Source organism: Priapulus caudatus, unplaced genomic scaffold (assembly GCF_000485595.1).
Source record: "Priapulus caudatus unplaced genomic scaffold, Priapulus_caudatus-5.0.1 Scaffold1079, whole genome shotgun sequence".
NCBI lineage: Eukaryota > Metazoa > Priapulida > Priapulimorpha > Priapulimorphida > Priapulidae > Priapulus > Priapulus caudatus.
Genome location: NW_014578140.1, coordinates 75,567 through 87,611, shown reverse-complemented (window position 1 = coordinate 87,611; position 12,045 = coordinate 75,567).

The following is a 12,045-nucleotide window of genomic DNA, read 5'->3' as shown; positions in this document are numbered from 1 at the left end:
CACACTCTCTCCTCCTCCCTCTCTCTCTCTCTCTCACTCCCTCAGGCGCGGTGTCTTTCATCTCCCACTCCCTCCACGTGGCCTCCCTCTCTCTCTCTCTCTCTCTCTCTCTCTCTCTCTGCTCTCTCTCCTCTCCTCCTCTCTCTCTCTCTCTCTCCTACTCCTTCTCGCTCTGTGTCTCTAGCCCTTCTCTTTCTCTCCCGCTGCGCTCTAATTCTTTATCTCTCTCTTTTCTCTCTTTTCCCTTTCACTCTCCTCTCTTTCTCTCTCTTTTCCCTCTCCTCTCCTCTCTTTCTCTCTCCTTCCCTCTCACATCTCCTCTTCTTATCTCTCGCTTGCCTCGTTTCTCTCTTTCCGCCCTATTTTTATATTCTCGCTGCGCCCGACCCGTCACGCATATCGTATATATGATTAAAGCTATCAGGATGTCTATCATAATATCAGGAGTCTACTTGCATAAGACTCCTGTAGCGTATTCTATATAGCTTTCTTCGCTCACCGCTTCTCCCTCAGGTCTCTCCCCCAATCTCTCACGCTGCAGTATGATTCGCTCGTTCATTCGGCACCGTAGTGGCGATTGAATGAATGAATAGACTATAGGGTAGAGATGGCATCAACATCGTCAACCCGCTGATTGATCGGGCAGAGCATAACTATAAATAGTCATTAATCGCCTAGTTCACCTGCTGCGGGCGTGACACTAAGTACCAACACTGCTAAAACTATAAAATTAGTAAGCATCAAAAAATAAAAAAAAAAAAAATACAAAGAAAAATATTATATTAATTATGAGCGTGGCCTAAGCATCACCGCATTTCGCAATACAAATCTTCGAATTTCCGCCAATAAGCGGCCGGCGGTAAAGTTATTAGTTTATTATTCATAGAGATTTTCTGTACACCCCCGTCCCCAACACACATACATACAGACACGCGCGCACACACACACACATACATACACACACACGCGCCGGCTGCGCACACACACACACATAATACACTCACGGCGCCACACACACACACGCGCACGCGCCGCGCACACACCACACACACACAACACAACACACACACGTACACACACACACACGCACAAACAACACAACAAACAAAACAAACACACACCACACACACAAAACAAAACACACACACACACACACACACACACACACACAACACCGACACAAACACACATGCACACATACACACACACGCACACACAACCACACACGACACACACACACACCCCCACACACACAACCACACACACAACACACACACACACACACACACACACACTACACACACACACACACGACACACAGAGAGAGAGAGCAGGAAAGAGACGAGAACGAGACAGACGAGAGAGGAGAGCACGAGGAAGAGAGAGAGCAAGAGAGAGAAGAAAGCAGAGAGAGGAGAGACGGAGAGCGAGGAGAGACGGAGAGGTAAGCGAGAGAGATGAGCCGAGAGAGAGAGAATGGACACTCGAGAGCGCATATTATCGCCACCACTAAAGCGGATTCGTTCCCACTGTCTGTTTAGATAAATGTTTTCCTAAATCGTGTTAAGTTTGACAACTTTGCCATTCTATTCTCCAAATTTTATCATTAAAGGTATTATTGTATACGACCATCCCGTACGAAACTCGTACGTCTGATCAACGGAACGCTGTTGCGAGAAATACTGTTCCATTTACGAGTTATTTTACTGTGTTATTCTATAACCACTCGCCAACGCATACTCATTACACTTCAATGTTAACTCCACGTTGTTATCACGACTGTTAAAAGTAACAATCTCGTAGCTGTTGCCAATTTCCTCTCTCTCAACAATACATAACTTAACTTAGAACTACTTTAATATATATTAGACGTATAACATTAACTACTATAACAAGTATAGACGATGCAGACTTCCTGACATGAAACTGCGTATGAGGTTTATTAAAGTTCACAGGAAACGGCTAGCGGGTGAAACAGATGATGAGCATGATCAAGCTGTTGGTCTGTATGCCGAACTCTTTCTCCAATGCTATATACTTATCACCTGATGTAGAGAACGATGTCAAAAGTTCTTCCCCTGCCGCCAGACCGGAAGCTGGCTGTCCCGATGACGCCCACTACGCAGCAGTATGCGACGCCTATGGTCGGCATGACGTCGCCATGGGCGCGCCTTCGTTTTAGCCGCCAGAATATATGTGCTGCCTGCGCCACTGAAAACAAGAAACGAGAAAATAGGTGTCAATCGAGGCGATCTGGCGCATGCTCCAAGTTCACCAAAAAACTATGGAGCATTCTTGGATGTGTTATAGTTACCTTGTAGTCTTGATTGAAATTAGATTATATATATATATCCAGGAGTGTATTAATAACCCTATATATTACACTCCTGATTATATCATATATATATATATTTATTAAAAAATAAATTATATATGCTTTTATATTCAGTTATATTTTAGTGTTTTATGCACGCAGGGTATCTCAACAATCTCGAGGGGTTTGGTATTTGGATAGTTGAGGGGTTAGCTGGTGGCCTTGTACGTTCAAATTCAACACATCTCGACAGCGTGGAATTTTCACGCCTAGAATAATTATGGTAGGGAGACCTAAAAATGTTCTCATGCGTATATATATACTATATATATACATATGTTATATATATATATGTGTGCGTGTATGTGTGTGCTGTGTGTGTGTGTGTGTGTGCTGTGTGAGAGAGAGAGAGAGAGAGAGAGAGCGAGGTGGAGTCGGGGAACAGGGAACAACAGATGATACAACGTAACAGGCAACATAGCAAGCCAATTAATGCATGAATGAGCATAAAACGAACGCGCTGATCTGAATGCACTGTAAATATTCTGTCAAATGTTCAGATGATAAATGGCAAGATATGAAGCGTGGAGTTGGGTACGATGCGTGGAGCAGCAGCTGCAACGCGTTTATATATCGCGGCATCTAGTTACTATCTGATCATCAATTAGTGCATCACATGATAAATCGTTGAAATTCTATTGGATAACGTCGCAGGTACGATGAAGCAATAGTGCCCGCCTGAGCGGGCACTATTGCTTGCGCGACGCATTGTTATTATAACGCATTGTGTTTTAATACAAATTGAAATTGTTCGTTTAAGAAACTTTGTCTTATTCACTTCATATTTGCCGAGTAGATTGCAAAGTTATGTGATGCATTAAAAACATTAATGCCTGTTGTTGGGGGCACTATGAGAGCATAGTGCCCCTAACAACAGGCATTAATATATAAATGGCATTAAATGTGGAATAGCTGTGCTGTGCGCATTTTATTTGTTTTATTTATTTGAATGCTATAGAGGATCGCTATAGTATGTCATTTAAATATTTCGCAGACGTTTATACTGCTTTTACTTGTATTACATGATATATATATATATATATAGCTATATATAGCTATATAGTATAGCTTTATGTAACTTATACACTAGTAAGGAGTATAATTGTGGTTTGTATTGCGTTGAGAGACAGACTAGCGTCACACACACGCGCTTCAAGAGTTTCGATTTTAGTTTCGTATTTCGGGGGAGATTGTTAATCTTAGAGAAACAGTGACTAACGACTATTTTGCTACACTTCCGCGGACGCCCGCGCGGTCGCACGCACGCACGCACGCACGCACGCACGCACGCTTGCATCTGAAGCGATGTATAAGCCAGATGCTTTCCCGTTTTCAAGACATTCGCTTGTTCCACAGAAATCTCCGGTCTCACAGAATGCGTCTGCTCACCACAAGAGGGCCAGTGACGTCACGAAACAAAAGGAGGTGCGCCGAACCCTGATATATCCCGACGAAGCGTCGCCATATTTGAATTATAGGCGTACGTGCAGCAGAATGGGCGTTGAGTTTTAATATTGCTTATTTCGGTATTGTTTCAACCGTTCTTTATTTATTTTCTCGGCGCATCGCTGTGTGCGGCGTTTGCTTTAACTAGGTGTTGATTTTGTCTACGTTTTTTAAGGGTGGTTTTCACGTCACGTGAATCAGGCGCCAGTATTTGACCTTCGATCGACCTTGCGCCTCGCATTCGTCCCAGTTTTCGTCTGCTCTCGACGTTGCCTTCGCGCTGGAAATGAATTTCCCCGCTCGAGAATCCTGTCAAGGGCTTGCGATAGGCTACGTGATGATGAGCTAAAGGCCGCCGCACACCAGCCGATTTTTACAAACGATGAAGCGATGAAGCGATGTAGGTGTGCGCGTTCATTTGTAGACGATTTTATTTTTATCGGGTGATCGTTCCAAATCAAACATGTTTGATTTTGAACCGATGAGCCGATGAGCCGATGAGCCGATGAGCCGATGAGCCGATTTTAAGGCCGCCGCACACCTACCGGCCGCTTCATCGCTTCATCGCTTCATCGCTTCATCGCTTCATCGCTTCATCGTTTGTAAAATCGGCTGGTGTGCGGCGGCCTTAACGCTATCGCACGTGATTGCCTTGCATGCCAAGAACGCGCGTGTGGATGCCCGCACGCCTGTATCAGCGCGATATTTAGCGGTTAACGAATAATTGCTCAAATTTACCGTAAATGCGTGCATGTAATTAGTGCATCGTGAAGTAGCACTTAAATGCGATTAACCCTGACCAGAAAATTGCATGTATAATAACAGCGTTAAAACACTGATGAGAGAGCCCAATACAGAGTAAAAGAGAGAGAGGGAGCAGAGAAAAGGAAAAAGACAAAAAGAAAGAGAGAGCGAAAGAGAGAGAGAGAGAGAGAGAGAGAGAGAGAGAGAGAAAGAAGGAAGCAAGAGGTGAGTGAAGTAAAAATAAAATGCCCCGTACGTATCACGGTCTTTAAATATTATGTTAAAACATTCATCACCTATAAACACGGCCCTTTGAAATAATTCTCAATCAGTTACTAATCTGCGATGCAATATTACGAATATTAGAATGCCACTGACAAATTAAGCGACGCGATGTACATGTCATAATGCCATCATCATTCGCTGAGCAAATAAACCAGAATAAACATATAATAATATAATAGGCCTACGCGGTGCCATGTCACAACCGCCTCACCGCCGATAAAATAACCGAGCGCACGCGTCACCTATCGGAAGCGACGAACACACACAGACGAGCATGTCGCTGTTGAGCTAACACTCTGTAAGTAAATGTCGTTTCGTCGGCACACACGGCAAGCGACATTGCGCGCGCCAGGATAATAACACCTTCGGCTCTCCCCCGGCGAAATGCGAAAATATTGAAAATAAATTAGGCTGTAATAATATGCTGCACACATCGGGCGGCCATGTTGCTACGCGCTGAGCAGCAATTATGTTAAAAGCCAGAACTGTCGCAAGCGGCGCGTGCATGCCGGAATGCAAACGTTTTGCAACAAAGGCACGTAAACAAGCGATAGTTACAATAGAACAGCGGGCAAATGACTGCTGTGTGTGTGCGCGCGCTAACACTGGTTAGATGTGATGAGATCTGTATTGCAGCGAGGCCCTCTCTCTCTCTCTCTTTCTCTCTCTCTCTCTCTCTCTCTCTCTCTCTCTCTCTCTCTCTCTAGGACACGAGGACATATTATCGCACCATAAAGGGATTCGTTCCACTGTCTGTTTAGATAAATGTTTCTCCTAAATCGTGTTAAGTTGAACTTGCATTTAATCTAAATTTTATATTAAAGGTATTATTGTATACGCCATCCCGTACGAACGTACGTCTGTCAACGAACGCTTTGCGAGAAATATGTTCTCATACGAGTTATTTTACTGTGTTATTCTTAACCACGCCAACGCATACATCATTACACATTCATGTTAACACGTTGTTATCTACGACGTTAAAAGTAACAATCTCGTAGCTGTTGCATTTTAAAACACTACTAAAACTACTAACTTAACTTACTACTAATAATATTAATATAACAGTTAACTACTATAACAAGTATAGACGATGCAGACTTCCTGAACATGAAACTGGATATGAGTTTATTAAAATTCACAAAAGGCTAGCGGTGAAACAGATGATGAGATGATCAAGCTGTTAGTCTGTAAGCGAACTCTTTCTCAATGCTTATACTTATCCACCTGATGTAGAGAACGATGTCAAAGTTCTTCCCCTGCGCCAGACCGGAAGCTGGCTGTCCCGATGACGCCCACATACGCAGCAGATGCGACGCCATGGTCGGCCATGACGTCGCCATGGCGACGCTTCGTTTTAGCGCCAAATATATGTGCCGCGCACTGAAAACCAGAAACGAGAAAATAGTGTCAATCGAGCGATCTGGGCTGCTCCAAGTTCACAAAAAATTGAATTTTTGATGTTATAGTTACCTTGTAGTCTTGATTGAAATTAGATTATATATATATATATCAGGAGTGTATAATAACCTATTATACACTCCTGATATATATATATATATATATATTATATAAAAATAAATTATATATTGCTTTATATCAGTTTATTTAGTGTTTTATCACGCCAGGTATCTCAACAATTCGAGGGGTTTTGCGTAATTTGAAGGTGGTAGCTGGGGCTTGGACGTTCAAATTCAACACATCTCGACAGCGTGGAATTTTCACGCTAGAATAATTATGGTAGCGGTAGCTAAAATGTTCTCATGCGTATATATATATATATATATACATATGTATATATATATATGTGTGTCCTATCTCTGCTGTTAATTATCATCGCCTATCTCTTCTGTTAATTATCATCGCCTATCTCTGCTGTTAATTAGCATCGCCTGTCTCTGCTGTTAATTAATTGTCATCGTCTATCTCTGTTGTTAGTCTCTCCCGCCCAGCTTTGTAGTTTGACGTTCGCGCTCACCTCTCTCGCCGTGAGTTAACCGCTGTCGTGATCATCTTCGCTAATCCCACGGTCATTACATCGTTCAAGCGTGCGTGGCCGAATAAGCCATATCGCGGAAAGTCCCCGCCGCCATATTGAGATCAGTTAAAGAGGGGGTATAAACACTAAAACAGCCCTTTTATAACGTGGCCCGGGTAGGATAGGATTATTCTAGGTTTTTTATCTATAATTCTCTTCACTAACCTCGTACTTCAATTCACAGGTGCGTTTCTGTTTACATAAACAATAACAAATATGATTGTGGTCGTTTGGGATATTTTGCAATGTTTGTGTTAATGCAAAAACTAAAAACGCACGAGTGTTTACATTAATCATGTACTTTCCTAAGCGAGCCTTGGCCATTTTATACCCCCTTTTTCTGTGACCTACATAGCACAGCACAGCACAGCTGGACTTTCCGATCTCACTTATAGCGATTGCATGTCACACTACGCTACATTAATACTAAGATGGGACACAGAATGATGACATATGCCACGTAGCACCATTCTCACAACTACATACCCGATATTTTGTTTCCTACGTGTTTCAACGTCTGCATAATTTGTACGTGTTCATTCGGAAGAACACGTTTTCTTATTATGAGAGCAGTGCATTGTTTTTACTAACATACATATAAGCAAGAGTTAATAAAAGACAAAGTCTTTATTTTTTTTCTTTATTAACTCCTGATATAAGTACGTGTGCTCGCGGGTAGTTTGATGTAGAAAAAAATGTCTCGATCCTTCAGTTTAATTAAAGAGAGCTATACTATTTGGCTTTTGCCAATTAATATAGTTCATTTGTTGATAATTTTCACAAGCAAGGGCGCTATGGCGGTAGTTATGTTATTATGGCATCTACGCTAGGAGACCGGGTACCCGCTGCTAGAAACATCATATGTAGTTATTGCTATGATAAGTCTAAAATATCATAAACTTTTGTTACAAACAACATTTTTCAGAAAAATTATTCAAACTGATGCCATAGTCATAATATATTGCCAACACGCAAGCGCATGCGCCTAAACGTAAATAACTCGTGTATTTATGAACTTGCTTTATACTGTATTACTGTATTGCTTATTACTGTAAATTAGGAACAAGGAAAAGTATACTTTTCTAAACATTGAAGGATCCCAGAGTAAAGTAAGTCTAAAGTTAGAAATCATAAAGCACACCTTGACAATTCTTCCACCGAGAGAAATTTTCTGATGGGGCAGGTCTCTTTTTAATATTTTAAATGTCTTGCTTGGACCAATGACCCTCTACACGAATCCTCTTAGATGCGATACGTCTATCCAAAACAACTGTCTCTGCATGAAGTTAGGATTTTCTTTTGAGCATTGACGGCGTGCTCTACCATAGCTATCACTGACATAAGTAACAAAGCCTGTGTCACCTAATGTATACATGCCCCAACTTGGGTAACTCGCGGTCCTAGTACCTAGAGATGTTCGATTTGTTCTGATATGTTGAGTAAAATAGTCGCAACAAACCGATCGCCGGTGGTTATAAACTTACGCGACTATAGCGGTTCTAGTACCTAGAGACATCTGGCTATTTATTCGATTATATATCAACAGAGATAGAGCAAAACTTATATATTGGGTTAAAGGGAGAATAGTCCCTGGTTGTCGGGTATATAGTCTATGATTAGTCCTGTAGTTGGGGTTACGTTTACTATCAGGAGCTCTTAAAGTTAGGTATAAATATGTTCGATTTGTTCTGATATGTTGATCAAAATATAGGATCGGCTATGTGTGATCGATGTATGTTTACATCTGCCATGGGTCATTGCGCAACCGGCTCTACAACTGCTGCCCCCGCTGCGCCACCTGCTGACCAAGCTAGCGGCTAACCCCATTTTCCCTCAATTTTCATGTATCATACCTTCACCATTGTTCAATCACCGGTTAAGAGCTTAGTTTGCGCATGCCCAGTATCAGTGAAATATAATGATACAGCATTTCGCAGACTATAAGACTCTGCGATGCAACAGAAGCATTACAAATTTACTAGGTGATAACAGCTAAAAAGGTTTGACTGTATGATAGGCATCCAGATCCTGCAACACCGTTGGGAAATTTATTTACATTTTTCTTTGCCGTTGGTCGGCGCTAGTGTCGCGCGTAGGAAGCGGCACCCGGCAGATAGGTGCGATATGATATGATTACTAGGCACTTAGGATATGACTACTAAGCACTTAAAAAAAAACCCTAACCCTAACCCTAACCCTAACCCTAAAAAAAAAAAAATTAAATTAAAGTGCCTAGTAGTCATATCATATCGCACCTTTCTGCCTTCTGCTAGGAAGTGCAGCCGGCTGAAAGGTGCGATAGGATAGGTTTACTAGGCACTTCTAATTTTAACTTATATTTTAAATTTAATTAGGGTCAGGGTTAGGGTTAGGGTTAGGGTTAGGGCACTTTTTAGGGTTTTTGCATCATTCTTTAATATATCGTAAAATATATGTTAAAATTAGAAGTGCCTAGTAAACATATCCTATCGCACCTTTCAGCCGGCTGCGTAGGAAGCAGTGTATGATGTTAAACAAAAAATATATAGTCGTTGAAATTTTGCACGTAGGCCTTATAAAGACCCTATACTCATTAGTAGTCATGTTAAAAATGTCGATCCCAATGCAGTAGATTAATACAGGGTCGGAAGCATTTGTGTGCATGCATATATTATCTGCTAAAATTACTTGCTGAAATTATATTTTGTCGCACTTATATAATTTAAAAAGGGAGGCCATACATAACTTTAGTTTTCCGCGAAAAATCTGTATCAGAGCCCAATCTTCCGAACCGACTTTCCGGGCTAACGAATTTATACTTTAGTCTGTGACTCTACGCACAGCCGTATATATAGCTCCAAGAAACGGCATTGCTAGGGTTAGAATACCATATGTACCATGTATATTGACGTCAGTCACACGGCCTGGTCGGGTTACCGTATATAGAGATGTCTCTATCTATACGGCTCTGACTCTACGGATCTACGGGCGCCACCTACCGGTGATTTCCCCTATTGAAATGCAGCTGGCGCAGCCACTGATCTCTATTAAACTAACTATAATTAGTATAATAGAGATCAGTGGGCGCAGCACGCTGCAGCCGCTGTAGCCATGCTGACGGCAGATGTATGTATATTACCCGGGTACCGGCGACCGGTCACCTACCTTGTGCGTAGTGGTCGCGTACTTAGTAAAAATCTCTGAACGGGTTCTTTGGCACTTTTATTACAACATCTTTGCATGAAACACCAATGTGTTGGCCATTTTGGGAGCTGGGGTCAGAGGAAGAAGGTGATGCGTACGTAGTAGCGATGGGTTGGCAGAGATAGAAAGAAAGAGGGAGCGTAAAAAGGCTAGGAGGTGGAATGAAGTGCGGGAGATGGGTGGTTGACGAAAGTATTAGGTGGGAGGGTGAGATGCCTGCGGTTTAACAGATAATATAATAAGCAAGGCAACCGAATTAATTCTACGCCGAGCGTTAGATTATTTGGGCGGCATTTTCTTTGCGATAATTTTTACCGGGACACAGGGAAAACAAGCAGAAGAAATTCGTTGTCGTTTATTCACGGACGGCGATTCCGTTGTGTGTTTTTCGGCGTCTGAATTTACTCGCATTTTTTAACAATTAGCACGCTGAACGAAGACAGATCGCGTGCCGAACGAACAGCAACAATAGCGAGAATAAATTAAATTCCCATTGGCTCCCGCAGAACACCACGTGACAGGCTGGCGGCAGCGCTAATTTGCTCACTCGCCATGCGCACGCAATCTCAAATTGCTGATGTGAGGGGAAATAATGAACGCAAGACGTACGGGTACAAATGAAACTTATTCACGCGTTTCGCATCGTAAATTACGGGCATGAAATGGTCGCCGCCCCAAAATTGCAGCTCATTTCTTGCAATTGTAGCGAAACGGCGGCATAAACATTTACACGCAAAAAAAACGCGAAAAAATCCGCGAATTACACGGTCGGGTTAAAATAGAGCGGCGGTTGCACGCACTTGTACGACGAAGACAATGGCTCGATAGACGATGTGTAAGACAGGTAATTAATCTTCAACTACGAAATCATTGTACTGTCAAGACGTAAATTGTCTGTACACGTGCGTGTCGCATATTTATTAAATCGCACTGATAGCCCGAGTATCATGCACCCTTGACACGCACACCACGCCACTGCTTGTACGTTGTCGGCAAGTGTTACAGTGAAATTCGCGAGAGAGAATTAATTCAGACGTATAATTCAGTGCAATAGATTGGGCTTGTCGTGGGCTTAACAAGTAAGTGATTGTGTGCGCGATCGAGTAGCTAACTATCAAGAGTACATAATCCTTGTTGCCTGTATATATTGCCTATTTCTGTTGTTGCATGTTGCAGTAGATATCCCCCGCCAAAAAAATTATGGCAAAAAATCACTCTGTATAGCTCTCGTCAAATACTAATCATTGTTCATATGTACCAATGTATGCCTATTGTTTGATATTATTGCTTTGGTGGATCTAGAAATAAAAAAAATTGTAAAAAAAGAGTACATAATATAGAGTCTCCATTATGTACTCTTGTACCTATGTATCTCTAAGCTAACAAGTAGCAGCAGCCGAGGCAGCACTTATGGACGCATGCACGCATGCACGCACACACCCACACACGCATGCACGCGCGCACGTACATACGCACGCACGCACGCACTTACACACGCACGCACAATCGTCCTTCATATGTCCCTGTTCCCGCACTCTCTCATCTGCCTTACCGACGACCCCATACACTACACTACACACACACACACACACACACACACACACACACACACACACACACACACACACACACACACACACACACACACACACACACACACACACACACACACACACACACACACACACACACACCACACACACACACTAAATAACAGCAATCCGAGGACGGACAGTTATACGCGACAAAGCTATACATATATATATATTACACACACACATATATATATATATAGTAATATATAATATGATATATAGTTTGAGGGCCAATATAGGGGAAGCGGAGGCTAAAAGGCTAGGATAGGAGTGCATCAGTACGCTTTACATTAATCTTATCTTGAACATGTAAAAATAGGCGACCTAAACGCGCGTACTATTGGACATTTAGATTGTACGGCCGTCTCCTCTCATCTGCG